An 18122-nucleotide genomic window follows, 5' to 3' on the forward strand; every position below is an offset into this window, starting at 1 on the left:
ACCATCAACACTTGATGTTCCTTCTTGATTTCTACCTCTGCTGACTTCAGCATTGAAAATACTTCAGGAATAGTTTTCACCATCCCCTGCATATTGTAGTTCATCACAAAGCTCTTGTAGCTCGGTGGAAGCGACTGAAGGATTCTGTCAATGACCGCCTCGTCCGGGAGGTTAATGTCCAGCTGGGACAGGCGGTTGTGCAACCCAGACATTTTGAGTATGTGCTCACTGACAGAACTATTTTCCTCCATCTTACAACTATAGAACTTGTCGGAGACTTCATATCTCTCGACCCGGGCGTGAGCTTGGAAAACCATTTTCATCTCCTCGAACATCTCATATGCTCCGTGTTGCTCAAAACGCTTTTGGAGCCCCGGTTCTAAGCTGTAAAGCATGCCGCACTGAATGAGGGAGTAATCATCAGCACGTGACTGCCAAGCATTCATAACGTCTTGGTTTTCTGGGATGGGTGCTTCACCTAGTGGTCCTTCTAGGGACATATGCTTTCTTGGCAGCTATGAGGATGATCCTCAGGTTCCGGACCCAGTCCGTGTAGTTGTTGCCATCATCTTTCAGCTTGGTTTTCTCTAGGAACGCGTTGAAGTTCATGTTGACATGAGCGTTGGCCATTTGATCTACAAGACATTTATGCAAAGGTTTTTAGACAAAGTTCATGATAATTAAGTTCATCTAATCAAATTATTTAATGAACTCCCACTCAGATTAGACATCCCTCTAGTAATCTAAGTGATACATGATCCGAGTCGATTAGGCCGTGTCCGATCATCACGTGAGATGGACTAGTCATCATCGGTGAACATCTCCATGTTGATCGTATCTTTCATACGACTCATGTTCGACCTTTCGGTCTCTTGTGTTCCGAGGCAATGTCTGTACATGCTAGGCTCGTCAAGTTAACCTAAGTGTTTTGCATGTGTAAATCTGTCTTACACCCGTTGTATGTGAACGTTAGAATCTATCACACCCGATCATCACGTGGTGCTTCGAAACAACAAACTGTCGCAACGGCGCACAGTTAGGGGGAACACTTTCTTGAAATTATTATGAGGGATCATCTTATTTACTACCGTCGTTCTAAGTAAACAAGATGCAAAAATATGATAAACATCACATGCAATCAAATAATAGTGACATGATATGGCCAATATCATATAGCTCCTTTGATCTCCATCTTGGGGCTCCATGATCATCTTGTCACCGGCATGACACCATGATCTCCATCATCGTGTCTCCATGGGGTTGCTCGCCAACTATTACTTCTACTACTATGGCTAACGGTTTAGCAATAAAGTAAAGTAATTACATGGCGTTGAATCAATGACACGTAGGTCATACAATAATTAAGACAACTCCTATGGCTCCTGCCGGTTGTCATACTCATCGACATGCAAGTCATGATTCCTATTACAAGAACATGATCTCATACATCACAATATATCATTCATCATTCATCACAACTTTTGGCCATATCACATCACAAAGCAATTGCTGCAAAAACAAGTTAGACGTCCTCTAATTGTTGTTGCATCTTTTACGTGGCTGCAATAGGGTTCTAGCAAGAATGTTTTCTTACCTACAAAAAAGCCACAACGTGATTTGTCAACTTCTATTTACCCTTCATAAGGACCCTTTTCATCGAATCCGCTCCAACTGAAGTGGGAGAGACAGACACCCGCTAGCCACCTTATGCAACTAGTGCATGTCAGTTGGTGGAACCTGTCTCACGTAAGCGTACGTGTAAGGTCGGTCTGGGCCGCTTCATCCCACAATACCGCTGAAGCAAAATAAGACTAGTAGCGGCAAGAAAGTTGACAACATCTACGCCCACAACAAATTGTGTTCTACTCGTGCAAAGAGAACTACGCATAGACCTAGCTCATGATGCCACTGTTGGAGAACGTTGCAGAAAATAAAAATTTTCTATGGTTTCACCAAGATCAATCTATGAGTTCATCTAGCAACGACAGAGAGGAGTGCATCTACATACCCTTGTAGATCGCGAGCGGAAGCGTTCAAGAGAACGGGGTTGAGGGAGTCGTACTCGTCGTGATCCAAATCACCGAAGATCCTAGCGCCGAACGGACGGCACCTCCGCGTTCAACACACGTACGGAGCGGAGACGTCTCCCGCGCCTTGATCCAGCAAGGAGGAGGAAGAGGTTGAGGAAGAGAGCTCCAGCAGCAGCACGACGGCGTGGTGGTGGTGGAGAGGTAGTACTCCGGCAGGGCTTCGCCAAGCTCTTAACGGAGGAGGAGAGGTGTTGGGGAGGGGAGGGGCTGCGCCTTGGATGTTGTATGCAGCCCTCCCCTCGCCCCTCTATTTATAGGGGAAGGGGGAAGGGGGCCGGCCCCATCTAGATGAGATCTAGAGGGGGGGGCGGCGGCCAAGGGGAGGGGGCTTGCCCCCCAAGCAAGGGGGGCGCCCCCACTAGGGTTTCCCCCCCAACCCTAGGCGCATGGGCCCAAGGGGGGATGCGCCCAGCCCTCCAGGGGCTGGTTCCCTGCCCACTACGGCCCATGAGGCCCTCCGAGAGAGGTGGCCCTTCCAGGTGGACCCCCGGAACCCCTCCGGTGGCCCCGGTACAATACCGATATGCCTCCGAAACTTTCCGGTGACCCTATGACAACTTCCCATATATAAATCTTCACCTCCGGACCATTTCGGAACTCCTCGTGACGTCCGGGATCTTATTCGGGACTCTGAACAACATTCGGTAATCACATACAAGTCTTCCTAATAACCCTAGCGTCACCGAACCTTAAGTGTGTAGACCCTACGAGTTCGGGAATCATGCAGACATGACCGAGACAGCTCTCCGGCCAATAACCAACAGCGGGATCTGGATACCCATGTTGGCTCCCACATGTTCCATGATGATCTCATCGGATGAACCACGATGTCGAGGATTCAAGCAACCCCGTATACAACTCCCTTTGTCAATCGATACGTTACTTGCCCGAGATTCGATCGTCGGTATCCCAATACCTCATTCAATCTTGTTACCGGCAAGTCACTTTACTCGTACCGTAATGCATGATCCCGTAACCAAACACTTGGTCACTTTGAGCTCATTATGATGATGCATTACCGAGTGGGCCTAGAGATACCTCTCCGTCATACGGAGTGACAAATCCCAGTCTCGATCCGTGTCAACCCAACAGACACTTTCGGAGATACCCGTAGTATACCTTTATAGTCACCCAGTTACGTTGCGACGTTTGGTACACCCAAAGCACTCCTATGGTATCCAGGAGTTACACGATCTCATGGTCTAAGGAAAAGATACTTGACATTGGAAAAGCTCTAGCAAACGAACTACACGATCTTTGTGCTATGCTTAGGATTGGGTCTTGTCCATCACATCATTCACCTAATGATGTGATCCCGTTATCAACGACATCCAATGTCCATAGTCAGGAAACCATGACTATCAGTTGATCAACGAGCTAGTCAACTAGAGGCTTACTAGGGACATGTTGGTGTCTATGTATTCACACATGTATTACGATTTCCGGATAACACAATTATAGCATGAACAACAGACGATTATCATGAACAAGGAAATATAATAATAATCTTTTATTATTGCCTCTAGGGCATATTTCCAACAGGGGTTTGTTACCGGTGAGGAGCTCGTATGCTGTCTTGCTGAGTAGCTTGTGAAGATACACACGATTTGTTGCATGACAAGCTGTCTCAACCGCTTCCGCCCAAAAGTGCTTCGGCGTCTTGTACTCATCAAGCATCGTTCTCGCCATTTCGGTGAGTGTCCGATTCTTCCTCTCAACAACTCCATTTTGTTGAGGTGTGTACGTAGCTGAGAACTCATGTGAAATCCCTTCCTTGTCAAGAAAGGTGTCCACATTTGCGTTCTTGAACTCCGTTCCGTTGTCGCTGCGAACCTTCTTGATCTTCACTTCAAATTGATTTTGGGCCTTCCTAGCGAAGTTTTTGAAGATCTTTTGGACCTGCAATTTATCATCGAGAAAGAACACCCACGTAAATCTTGAAAAATCATCAACTATAACTAGACCAAAAGAGTTTCCACCGAGACTTTTGTAAGCGTTGGGACCGAAAAGATCCATGTGAAGTAGCTCGAGCGGCCTCCTTGTGGTCATGATGTTCTTCATGGGATGCCTTCCTCCAACCTGTTTACCTGCTTGACAAGCGCTGCAAAGTCTATCCTTATAAAATATGATATCGTTAATGCGAAGGATATGATTTCCTTTAATAAGCTTGTCAAGGTTTCGCATGCCCACATGACCTAACCGTCTATGCCACAACCAGCCTTTAGAGGATTTAGCAATTAAGAAAGTTCTAGGTTGAGCCTTTTTAGTGAAATCAACAATGTAAAGATCACCTCTACGTATACCGACCATTTTATGATTATGTCTATGAAACACTTGGCAATCTACTTCAGTAAATAGGACATTGAAACCGTAACAGCAAGTCTAGATACTGAAAGTAAATTGTACCCAAGAGATTCAACGAGCATGACATTTTGTATGGAGCTATCATGTGAGATGGCCACCTTACCAAGGCCAACCACCTTACCCTTTGAGTTATCACCAAAAGTGACATACTTTCGAGGGCTGTCATTTTCAGCAAGCTCACGAAACATATATTTATCTCCGGTCATGTGATCGGTACATCCACTATCAAGAACCCATTCCTTTCCTCCTGCCATGTATCCCCGAAGATTTTCCATAAGACCAAATTGTCTCATTGCATCATCAAGATCAAAGTCACTATCATCATCCTTATCATAGTATCCATGTTCAACATCATCATGTGATGCATCAATTCCTAGAGATGGTGATTCGTTAGAATGAGTTTGACAATGATCTTCTTTATGAATTTTAATAGCCTTGGAAATAATATCACTAATAATTCCAACATCTCCTTTGGCACACATAAGATTTGTAAGCTCAAATAGACAACCACCAAACTTAGGATCATTGGAATTCATCTTACTCAAGGCAATAGACTTATGGAGAATTTCATCTAGATTTTTAAGGAATAGTTTGGAAACCGTTCCTCAAGAAATTTCCATATAGTGTAGGCACACTCAAGAGTAGGCAAACATCCAATCATGTTTCTAGGCAAGCCTCTAGTGATAAGATTAATAGTTCTAAGATTGCAAATCATGTCAATTGACTCATCAAGGGTGGGATGCATAGGATCAATATGAGGTGCACAAGGGCTAGTAATGTACTTGTTCAAATGGTATTCATTGAAAATCACAAGCATCTCATTTTTTCCACTCATGAAAGTACTCACCATCAAGTATAGGCACTCTATGTCTAAGACTCCCCAAAGTAGACTCATCCATCTTCCTCCAATGGTGTTTAAACCAAAGCAATGGAGACCAAAGCTCTGATACCAATTGAAAGGATCGAGAAGAGGTGTCTAGAGGGGGGTGAATAGACACTAAGCAAGAAATGTTGCAGTTTTTAATTTCTTTAAGTTGAAGTGGAGTTTTGGCACAAGTCTAACATTCACAATACATATCAAGGAAGCATGAAAAGAGTATGTGAGCAGCGGAAAGTAAAGCATGCAAATTGCAAGAATGTAAAGGGATGGGATTGGAGTGTGCAAACGCAATTTGAAGACACGGAGATTTTTGAGCCGTGGTTCCGATAGGTGGTGCTATTGTACATCCACGTTGATGGAGACTTCAACCCACGAAGGGTAACGGTTGCGTGAGTCCACAGAGGGCTCCACCCATGAAGGGTCCACAAAGAAGCAACCTTGTCTATCCCACCATGGTCGTTGCCCCCGAAGGACTTGCCTCACTAGGGGTAGATCTTCACGAAGTAGGCGATCTCCTTGCCCTTACAAACTCCTTGGTTCAACTCCACAATCTTGACGGAGGCTCCCAAGTGACACCTAGCCAATCTAGGAGACACCACTCTCCAAGAAGTATTAAATGGTGTGTTGATGATGAACTCCTTGCTCTTGTGCTTCAAATGATAGTCTCCCCAACACTCAACTCTCTCTCACAAGATTTGGATTTGGTGGAAAGAAGATTTGAGTGGAAAGCAACTTGGGGAAGGCTAGAGATCAAGATTTATGTGGTACGAATGGAATATCTTGGTCTCAACACATGAGTAGGTGGTTCTCTATCAGAAATGAATGCTGGAAGTGTAGGCACGTACTGATGGCTCTCTCCATGAATGAAGAGTGGGTGGGGGGGGTATATATAGCCTCCACACAAAATCTAACCGTTACACACAACTTACCAAACTCGGTGGGACCGAATTGTGAAACTCGGTCGGACCGATTCTGGAAATAATGTGACCGTTAGGATTTTCGGTGGGACCGACATGTCATCTCGGTGGGACCGGTATGGTTAGGGTTAGGGCATAACGTAATCTCGGTGCGACCGATTACACAAAATCGGTGAGACCGATTTTGGTAATAGACACATAGAGGGTTGGTCAAGCAAACTCGGTGGGACCGATTTGCTAATCTCGGTTAGACCGAAATGTTACGAAGTGGAATAGAGAGTTTGCATTGTAATCTCGGTAGGACCGATTACACAAACTCAGTGAGACCGATTTTGTAATGGACATACACAGAGAGATTACAATCCCATCTCGGTGAGACCGAGATCCCTATCGGTGAGACCGAAAAGACTAGGGTTTGTGGCAGTGGCTATGTCATGAGAACTCGGTGGTGCCGGATGGAAAGATTCGGTAGGGCCGAGTTTGACTTTTGGTTTGGGACATATGTGGATGTGAGAAAGTGGTTGAGGGCTTTGGAGCTTATCACTAAGCACTTGAGCAAGCAAGCTATTAAGCAACACCTCATCCCCTCTTGATAGTATTGGCTTTTCCTATAGACTCAATGTGATCTTGGATCACTAAAAGTAAAATGTAGAGTCTTGTGCTTTGAGCTTGAGCCAATCCTTTGTCCTTAGCATCTTGAAGAGGTTCCACATCCTCTAGTCCATGCCACTTCATTGTTGAACTTATCTGAAACATACTAGATAAAAGTATTAGTCCAACAAGAGATATGTTGACATTAATTACCAAAACCACCCAGGGAGCACTTGTGCTTTCAAGAACACATATGAGCAAGTACAATAAGGTGATGTAGGCGGGCTATACGGTGGGGCTCATTTATGTACTTAGAGGCAGCCGACGTGATAATTTGACGCATGTAGTAGTTGTTCACTTGATGGAGGGCCGGGAACCACACGTGAACGAATCCAAGTACGAGCTTGATGCGATGACACGTTATTATACTACTAAATAAAGTTTTTTTATTCACTGGCACGCATGCAATAATAAAAGGTTGATATGGAGAGAAAAAGAAAATCGCTCCACTACATATACATATAGCTAGGAGCCTACATGCTTACTTGTTGGGGTTGCTCTCTTCACACTCTCTCGTACAAAACGACGGTGATCACACCGCATATCACATATCTGGCCTGATCCCGTCCATCGGGAGAAGGGGATGATGTTTTGTGTAGACGCGGTCGCCGTCAATGAGGGAGAAAACCCATGTCGGCGCATCCGGATCAGGGGTCCCCGCCGTTCTCTCTCACAAAGCTCCGGCACAGTAGCCTTCACCCCTTGCCCACTATCACGGTGTGGGCAGATGCCACCTCCCACCGCCCTGCTAACTACATCACGACACCCCTCTGAAGGAAATATGCCCTAGATGCAATAATAAAGTTATTACTTATTTCCTTATTTCATGATAAATGTTTATTATTCATGCTAGAATTGTATTAACCGGAAACTTAGTACATGTGTGAATAAATAGACAAAACATAAGTGTCCCTAGTATGCCTCTACTTGACTAGCTCGTTTATCAAAGATGGTTATGTTTCCTAACCATAGACATGTGTTGTCATTTGATGAACGAGATCACATCATTATCCTAATGATGTGATGGACAAGACCCATCCGTTAGCTTAGCACTATGATCGTTTAGTTTATTGCTATTGCTTTCTTCATGACTTATACATGTTCCTATGACTTTGAAATTATGTAACCCCCGAATACCGGAGGAACGCTTAGTGTGCTATCAAACGTCACAACGTAAATGGGTGATTATAAAGATGCTCTACAGGTGTCTCTGAAGGTATTTGTTGGGTTGGCATAGATTGGGATTTGTCACTCCGTGTTTCGGAGAGGTATCTCTGGGCCCTCTCGGTAATGCTCATCACTATAAGCCTTGCAAGCAATGTTAATAATGAGTTAGTTGCGGGATGAAGTATTACAGAACGAGTAAATATACTTGCCAATAACGAGATTGAACTAGGTATGATGATACCGACATGGAATCTCGGGCAAGTAACATACCGATGACAAAGGGAACAACGTATGTTGTTATGCGGTTTGACCAACAAAGATCTTTGTAGAATATGTAGGAGCCAACATCTAGGTTCCGCTATTGGTTATTGACCGGAGATGTGTCTCGGTCATGTCTACATAGTTCTCGAACCCGTAGGGTCCGCACGCTTAACGTTCGATGGCGGTTTGTATTATGAGTTATGTGATTGGATGAACCGAAGTTTGTTCAGAGTCCCGGATGAGATCACGGACATGAAGAGGAGTCTCGAAATGGTCGAGACATAAAGATTGATATATTGGAAGGCTATATTCGGACATCGGAATGGTTTCGGAGAAGTTCGGGTATTTTCCGGAGTACCGGGAGGTTATCGGAACCCCCCGGGAGAAGTTATGGGCCTTATGGTCCATAAGAGGGAAGCACACCAGCCCACAAGGGGCTGGTGCACCCCCTTGGGTAGGAGGCTGATTAGGACTAGGATAAGGGGGCCGGGCCCCCTTTCCTTCTGCTTCTCCCTCCCCCCTTTCCTACTCCGTGTGGGAGGTGGAATCCTAGTAGGACTAGGGAGTCCTAGTAGGACTCCACACCTTTGCGCGCCCTCCTAGGGCCGGCTGCCTCTCCCTCTCCCTCCTTTATATACGGGGGTTGGGGGGCACCCTAGAACATACAAGTTGATCTTTTAGCCATGTGTGGTGCCCCCCCCCTCCACAATTACACACCTTGGTCATATCGTCATAGTGCTTAGGCGAAGCCCTGCGCCGGTAACTTCATCGTCACCGTCGCCACGCCATCGTGCTGACGAAACTCTCCCTCGGCCTCAATTGGATCAAGAGTACGAGGGACGTCGTCGAGCTGAACGTGTGCTGAACACGGAGGTGCCGTACATTCGGTGCTGAGATCGTTCGGATTGTGAAGACATATGACTACATCAACCGCGTTGATAAAACGCTTCCGCTTTCAGTCTACGAGGGTATGTGGATACACTCTCCCCTTTTTTTGCTATGCATCTCCTAGATAGATCTTGCATGATCATACGAATTTTTTTGAAATTACTGCGTTCCCCAACAGTGGCATCCGAGCCAGGTCTATGCGTAGGTGTTATATGCACGAGTAGAACACAAAGAGTTGTGGGCGATAATAGTCATTCTGCTTACCAGCATGTTATACTTTGATTCGGCGGTATTGTTGGATGAAGCGGCCCAGACCGACATTACATGACTGCCTTCATGAGACTGGTTCTACCGACGTGCTTCGCACACAGGTGGCTAGTGGGTGTCTGTTTCTCAAACTTTAGTTGAATCGAGTTTGGCTACGCCCGGTCCTTGTTGAAGGTTAAAACATCACACTTGACGAAAAATCGTTGTGGTTTTGATGCGTAGGTAAGAACAGTTCTTGCTAGAAGGCCATAGCTGCCACGTAAAACTTGCAACAACAAAGTGGAGGACGTCTAACTTGTTTTTGCAGGGCTTGCTGTGATGTGATATGGTCAGGACATGATGTGATATAATTTGTTGTATGAGATGATCATGTTTTGTAACAAAGTTATCGGCAACTGGCAGGAGCCATATGGTTGTCGCTTTATTGTATGCAATGCAATCGCCATGTAATTGTTTTACTTTATCACTAAGCAGTAGCGATGGTCATAGAAGCCATAGTTGGCGAGACGACAATGATGCTACGATGGAGATCAAGGTGTCGCGCCGGTGACGATGGTGATCATGATGGTGCTTTGGAGATGGAGATCAAAGGCACAAGATGATGATGGCCATATCATATCACTTATATTGATTGCATGTGATGTTTATCCTTTATGCATCTTATTTTGCTTACTACGACGGTATCATCATAAGATGATCCCTTACTAAATTTCAAGGTATAAGTGTTCTCCCTGAGTATGCACCGTTGCTACAGTTCTTCGTGCTGAGACACCACGTGATGATCGGGTGTGATAAGCTCTACGTTCACATACAACGGGTGCAATCCAGTTTTGCACATGCAGAATACTCAGGTTAAACTTGACGAGCCTAGCATATGCAGATATGGCCTCGGAACACTGAGACTGAAAGGTCGAGCGTGAATCATGTAGTAGATATGATCAACATAGTGATGTTCACCATTGAAAACTACTCCATCTCACGTGATGATCGAACATGGTTTAGTTGATTTGGATCACGTGATCATTTAGATGACTAGAGGGATGTCTATCTAAGTGGGAGTTCTTAAGTAATATGATTAATTGAACTTTAATTTATCATGAACTTAGTCTTGATAGTATTTGCAAATTATGTTGTAGATCAATAGCTTGCGATGTAGCTCCCCGTTTATTTTGATATGTTCCTAGAGAAAAATTAGCTGAAAGTTGATAGTAACAATGATGCGAACTTGGTCCGTGATCTGAGGATTTTCCTCATTGTTGCACAGAAGAATTATGTCCTTGATGCACCGCTAGGTGACGGACCTATTGCAGGAGTAGATGCAGACGTTATGAACGTTTGGCAAAGCTCGATATGATGACTACTTGATAGTTTAGTGCACCATGCTTTATGGCCTAGAACCGGGACTTCAAAAATGTTTTGAATGCCACGGAGCATATAAGATGTTCCAAGAGTTGAAATTAGTATTTCAGACTCATGCCCATGTCGAGAGGTATGAGACCTCTGACAGTACTTTTCCTACAAGTTGGAGGAGAATAGCTCAACCAGTGAGAATGTGCTCAGATTGTCTGGGTACTACAATCGCTTGAATCAAGTGGGAGTTAATCTTCCAGATAATATAGTGATTGATAGTGTTCTCTAGTCAGTATCACCAAGCTACTAGAACTTGTGATGAACTATAATATGCAAGGGATGACGAAAACGATTCCCAAGCTCTTCGCAATGATGAAATCGACGAAGGTAGAAATCAAGAAAAAGCATCAAGTGTTGATTGTTGACAAGACCACTAGTTTCAAGTAAAAGGGCAAAGAAAAAGAAAGGGAACTTCTAGAAGAATGGCAAGAAGTTGCCACTCCCATGAAGAAACCCAAAGCTAGATCCAAGCCTAAAACTGAGTGCTTCTACTGCAAAGGAAATGGTCACTGGAAGTGGAACTGCCTTAGATATTTGGTGGATAATAAGGATGGGAAAGTGAACAAATCTATATTTGATATACATGTTTGTTAGAAGGGAGAGAGAGGGATTGTTGCGGAATATGATGGATGTATTATTGAGCCTCGAGGGCGAGTATATATTGAGTACAAGACTTGGAGGGCAAGACGCCTCTCCTAGAGATAAGGTAGGAATCCTAAACTTCCAAATACATGTAACCCAAATATATCTCTAACATCCTCCCGCAGTCGTAGCGGTAGCGTTGCGAACAACATGAGCGTCGCGGACGGTCAGACTGGAGAGAATAGCAGCCGACGGACTGACATCCCCCCACAGTCCTAGCGGGAACGTCCTGGACGGTGTCGCGTTGCGGACGCATTGACTGTAGAGGAAGCCGACGAGTTGCTCAAGCGGATGATAGCCCTTTGTGCTGATGTCGATGTAGCCGAGAGCGTAGGATGGTGTAGCCGTGGTCGAGGTAGCCGTGCGAAGAATGCCGTGGTCGATGTCGAGTCGAGGTCGCCGGTGTCGAGGAGGTCGCCGTGGAGCCGCGGGCGCAAGGGGGCGCCGAGTTAGCATGGGCGCAAGGGTGTCGAAGTAGTGGTGCGCCGGGAAGAAGATGGTGTTGACGACGCGTCGCGACGGGTTTGCCAAGCCCGGGGACACGGCGTGGACGAAGGCACGCACCGGTGTTGCCAGCACCGTGCATGCGTAGACGGACGAAGATGAAGTTGACGAAGCGCTGACCAGGCTTGCCAAGCCCGGGAACACGTCGTGGATGAAGGCACGCATCGGTGTTGCCAGCACCGGGCATGCGTAGATGAGGGACCTGCACGAGCTGTACGCCATGTTGGAGAAGTCGGAGGGGCCAGCAGAGAAGAACTCGACGACAATTGTGGCGTCTATCGGCGCAGGGCCGATGTCACCAACGGTGGTCGGAGTAGACGAAGTGGTCGGGGTAGATGACGGCGACGCTGGCGACGGGCTGTTGCTTGGACGAAGACGAAGGGGGTGGACGGGCGGCTGTGGCGGCTACGAAGGTAGCGGCAGCGGCGGCCAAAGAAGAGGGACCGCGGCGGCCTGACGGCGGCGGCGGCGGCTAGGTTAGGAGTGCGGCGGCGGTGCTCGAAGTAGGCGAAGAACCCTGACAGCATGATGAAGACCGGCGCGGACGGTGGCGTTCCCGCGCTAAGGAAGATGGCGCGGCGCATACCACGGGAGGTCGACGCGCGGTGACGGCGGCATGGACCGCGGGCCGTGGCGCTACGGCCCGAAGGGGCGACGCAGCGGCGGCAGGCGGGCCGGGGTGACGGCGGGAACCGCGAGGCGGCGGCGGGGACCGCGTTCCGCAGTGCTACAGCTCGAAGAGATGGTGTAGCGGCGGCTCGCAGGTCGGTGCAACCGCGGGAACGACCTCGGGCGGCGGCGGTGACTGCATGCCGCAGCTTTACAGCCCGAAGAGGCGGTGTAGCGGAGGCTCGCAGGTCGGGGCAGCCGCACGGAGAACCACTAGCCGATGGCGATGGCCCGTCGGGAGGCGGCGTGGACCGCGTGCCGCGACGTGATAACCCTAAGGGGTGACACGGAGGCGGCGGCGGCGGCTACAGGGGTAGCCGGTGGGAGGATCTCGGGGCGGCAGCGTGGACCACGTTCCGCGATGCGACCGCCCGTAGGGGCGTCAGCGGTAGCGGCGCGTGAGTCATGGCAGCCGACAGGAAGACCTCGGGCGGCAACGCAGCGGTCCGTAGGGACGACGCGATGGCAACCTGTGGCTCGATCGGCGGTAGGCGCGTGCTCGGGGACGTGCTTGGCGAAGACAGGCGCGTGATCGGTTGATCAGACCGACGGCGCCGCTGTATGCGCCATGGTGGGGACGACGCGCAGATCGGAGTCGATGGCGACGTTGTCGGTGATGTCCCGGGCGATGACGACGAAGACAGACCGGCGATGGAGACCACGCGGACGAGCGGCCGGCAGCGACGCACGAAGGCATCCCTTGGGCGGCGCATCCAGCCTTGCCGCGCGGTGGATGACGAAGCAGCCGGTGAAATCGACGCCGATGTTGGAGTAGAGGCGCGGGGGTCGACGGCGGCGGCGGGCGATGCAAACCGGATCACATAGACCGGAAAACCAAAAAGTAGACGCCGATCAAAGTGACCGGCGAGAAAGAGAAAACCCGGATCAAAGGATCGGGAAAAGGACTCTCTAGGGCAGCCGGCCAACACGGCCGGCGGACGAACCCTAGGTACGGGCGGCGCGGCCCCCGGCGGCGGTCATGGAGGCCGACCGCCCCGGGGGCGGCGCGCAGGTGCGGAAGCGGTGGCGGCTAGGGTTTAGGATCGACTTGCGATAGATACCATGTTAGAAGGGAGAGAGAGGGATTGTTGCGGAATATGATGGATGTATTATTGAGCCTCGAGGGCGAGTATATATTGAGTACAAGACTTGGAGGGCAAGACGCCTCTCCTAGAGATAAGGTAGGAATCCTAAACTACCAAATACATGTAACCCAAATATATCTCTAACAATGTTATTGATGTGTACCTTACTAGTGTTTATAGGAACCCCTCGGTATTTGATACTGGTTCAGTTGCTAAGAGTAGTAACACAAAAACAAGAGTTGCAAGATAAACAGAGACTAGTTAAGGACGAGGTGACGATGTGTATTGGAAATGATTCCAAGGTTGATAAGATCACCATCACACACTCCTTTTACCTTCGGGATTAGTGTTGAACCTAAAATAAATGTTATTTGGTGTTTGCGTTGAGCATGAATATGATTGGATCATGTTTATTGCAATATAGTTATTAATTTAAGTCAAAGAATAATTGTTGTTTTGTTTACATGAATAAAACCTTCTATGGTCGTACACTTAATATAAATGGTTTATTGAATCTCGATCATAGTGATACACATATTCATAATATTGAAGCCAAAAGATGCAAGGTTAATAATGATAGTGCAACTTATTTGTGGCACTGCCATTTAGGTCATATTGGTGTAAAGCGCATGAAGAAACTCCATGATGGTAGGCTTTTGGAATCACTTGATTATGAATCACTCGATGCTTGCGAACCATGCCTCATGGGCAAGATGACTAAAACTCCGTTCTCCGGAACAATGGAGCGAGAAACTGACTTATTGGAAATAATACATAGTGATGTATGCGGTCCAATGAGTGTTAAGGCTCGCGGCGGGTATCGTTATTTTCTGACCTTCACAGATGATTTGAGCAGATATGGGTATATCTACTTGATGAAACATAAGTCTGAAACATTTGAAAAAGTTCAAAGAATTTCATAGTGAAGTAGAAAATCATCGTAACAAGAAAATAAAGTTTCTACGAGCTGATCGTGGAGGTGAATATGTGAGTTACAAGTTTGGCCTTCAATTAAAACAATGTGGAATAGTTTCACAAACTCATGCCACCTAGAACACCACGGCATAATGGTGTGTCCGGACATCGTAACCGTACTTTATTAGATATGGTGCAATCTATGATGTCTCTTATCTATTAACCATTATCGTTTTGGGGGTATGCATTAGAGATAGCTGCATTCATGTTAAATATGGCAACGTCTAAAAATCCGTTGAGACGACACCGTATGAACTGTAGTTTAGCAAGAAACCTAAGCTGTTGTTTCTTAAAGTTTGGGGTTGCGATGCTTATGTGAAAAAGTTTTAGCCTAATAAGCTCAAACCTAAATCGGAGAAGTGCATCTTCATAGGATACCAAAAAGAAACTGTTGGGTACACCTTCTATCATAGATCCAAAGGCAAGATCTTTGTTGCGAAGAATGGATCCTTTCTAGAGCAGAAGTTTCTCTCAAAAGAAGTGAGTGGGAGGAAAGTAGAACTTGATGAGGTAATTGTACCTTCTCTCCAATTGGAAAATGGTTCATCACATAATTCAGTTCCAGTGATGACTACACCAATTAGTGAGGAAGTTAATGATGATGATCATGAAACTTCAGTTCAAGTTACTACCAAAGCTCGTAGGTCAACCAGAGTACGTTCCGCAATAGAGTGGTACGATTATCCTATTCTGTAAGTCATGTTACTAGACCACGATAAACCTACGAACTATGAGGAAGCGATGATGAGCCCAGATTCCACAAAATGGCTTGAGGCCATGAAATCTGAGATGGGATCCATGTATGAGAACAAAGTATGGACTTTGGTGGACTTGACAGGCAAGCCATGAAGAATAAATGGATCTTCAAGAGGAATAAGGACACTGATGGTAGTGTTACTATCTTCAAAGCTCGACTTGTCGCGAAAGGTTTTCGACAAGTTCAAGGTGTTGACTACGATGAGATTTTCTCACTTGTAGCGATGCTTAAGTCTGTCCGAATCATGTTAGCAATTGCAGCTTTTATGAAATCTGGCAAATGGATAACAAAACTGCATTCCTTAATGGATTTATTAAATAAGAGTTGTATATGATGCAACCAGAAGGTTTTGTCAATCCTAAAGGTGCTGACAAAATGTGCAAGCTCCAGCGATCCATCTATGGACTGGTGCAAGCATCTCGGAGTTGGAATATATGCTTTGATGAGTTGATCAAAGCATATGGTTTTATGCAGACTTGCAGTGAAGCCTGTGTTTACAAGAACGTGAGTGGGAGCACTACAACCTTTCTGATAAGTATATGTGAATGACATATTGATGATCGGAAATGATGTAGAATTTTCTGGAAAGCATAAAGGACTGTTTGAAAGGAGTTTTTCAAAGAAAGACCTCAGTGAAGCTGCTTACATATTGGGCATCAAGATCTATAGAGATAGATCAAGACGCTTGATAAAGATTTTCAATGATTACATACCTTGATAAGATTTTGAAGGAGTTCAAAATGGATCGGTCAAAGAAAGTGTTCTTGTCTGTGTTGCAAGGTCTAAAGTTGAGTAAGACTCAAAACCCGACCACGGCAGAAAATAGAAAGAGAATGAAAGTCATTCCCTATGCCTCAGCCATAGGTTCTATAAAGTATGCTATGCTGTGTACCAGACCTATTGTGTACCTTGCCATGATTTTGGCAAGGAGGTACGATAGTGATCCAGGAGTGAATCACTGGACAGCGGTCAAAGATATCCTTAGTTACCTAAGAGGACTAAGAAAATATTTCTCGGTTATGGAGGTGATAAAGAGTTCGTCGTAAAGAGTTACGTCGATGCAAGCTTTGACACTTATCCGGATGACTCTAAGTCTCAATCTGGATACATATTGAAAGTGGGAGCAATTAGCTAGAGTAGCTTCGTGCAGAGCATTATAGACATAGAAATTCGCAAAATACATACGAATCTGAATATGGCAGACACGTTGACTATACTTCTCTCACAAACGAGTAAAGAGACTTGCTGGTAACGAGATTGAACTAGGTATGATGATATCGACGATCGAATCTCGGGCAAGTAACATACCAATGACAAAGGGAACAACACATGTTGTTATGCGGTTTGACCGATAAAGATCTTCATAGAATAAGTAGGAGCCAATATGTGCATCCAGGTTTAACTATTGGTTATTGACCGGAGATGTGTCTCGGTCATGTCTACATAGTTCTCGAACCCGTAGGGTCCGCACGCTTAACTTTCGATGACGATTTGTATTATGAGTTATGTGATTTGATGAACGGAAGTTAGTTCGGAGTCCCGGATGAGATCACGGAGGAATCTCAAAATGGTCGAGACATAAAGATTAATATATTGGAAGGCTATATTCGGACATCGGAATGGTTCCGGACAAGTTCGGGTATTTTCCGGAGTACCGAGAGGTTATCGGAACCCCCCGGGAGAAGTTATGGGCCTTATGGGCCATAAGAGGGGAGCACACCAGCCCACAAGGGGCTGGTGCGCCCCCCCTTGGGCAGGAGGCCGTTTAGGACTAGGAGAAGGGGGATGCCCCCCCTTTCCTTCTCCTTCTCCCTTCCCCCTTTCCTACTCCGTGTGGGAGGTGGAATCCTACTAGTACTAGGGAGTCCTAGTAGGACTCCACACCTTAGGGCACCCCCCTAGGGACGGCTACCTCTCTCTCTCTCTCCCTCCTTTATATATGGGGGCAGGGGGGCACCCTAGAACACACAAGTTGATCTTTTAGCCGTGTGCGGTGCCCCCCTCCACAGTTACACACCTTGGTCATATCGTCGTAGTGCTTAGGCGAAGCCCTGCGCCGGTAACTTCATCGTCACCGTCGCCATGCCGTCGTGCTAACGAAAATCTCCCTCGGCCTCATCTAGATCAAGAGTACGAGGGACGTCATCGAGCTGAACGTGTGCTGAACACGAAGGTGTCGTACATTCGGTGCTAAGATCGGTCGGATCATGAAGACGTACGACTACATCAACCACGTTGATAAAACGCTACCGCTTTTGGTCTATGAGGGTACGTGGACACACTCTCCCCCCCCCCCCTCGTTGCTATGCATCTCCTAGATAGATCTTGTGTGATCGTAGGAATTTTTTTGAAATTACTGCGTTCCCCAACACCCTCAGGTACAACCTCCTTTGGAGCCGGCTTACTCCACTTTACTGCCCCAGCTCCTCCCGTCGCTCCATGTGGATCTTTTTCTTTAAATAACTTGGCATTTTCATATGCTTGGGTTCTCCATTCATCAAGTGAGCTAATATCAAATAACCTCTTCTCACCAGCAAGTTTGAAATCATAGTTGAGCTCTTTAATAGCCCAATATGCCTTATGTTCTAGTTCGAG

The sequence above is a fragment of the Triticum aestivum genome, chromosome 5B (assembly GCF_018294505.1).
Source record: "Triticum aestivum cultivar Chinese Spring chromosome 5B, IWGSC CS RefSeq v2.1, whole genome shotgun sequence".
NCBI classification, from domain to species: Eukaryota; Viridiplantae; Streptophyta; class Magnoliopsida; order Poales; family Poaceae; genus Triticum; species Triticum aestivum.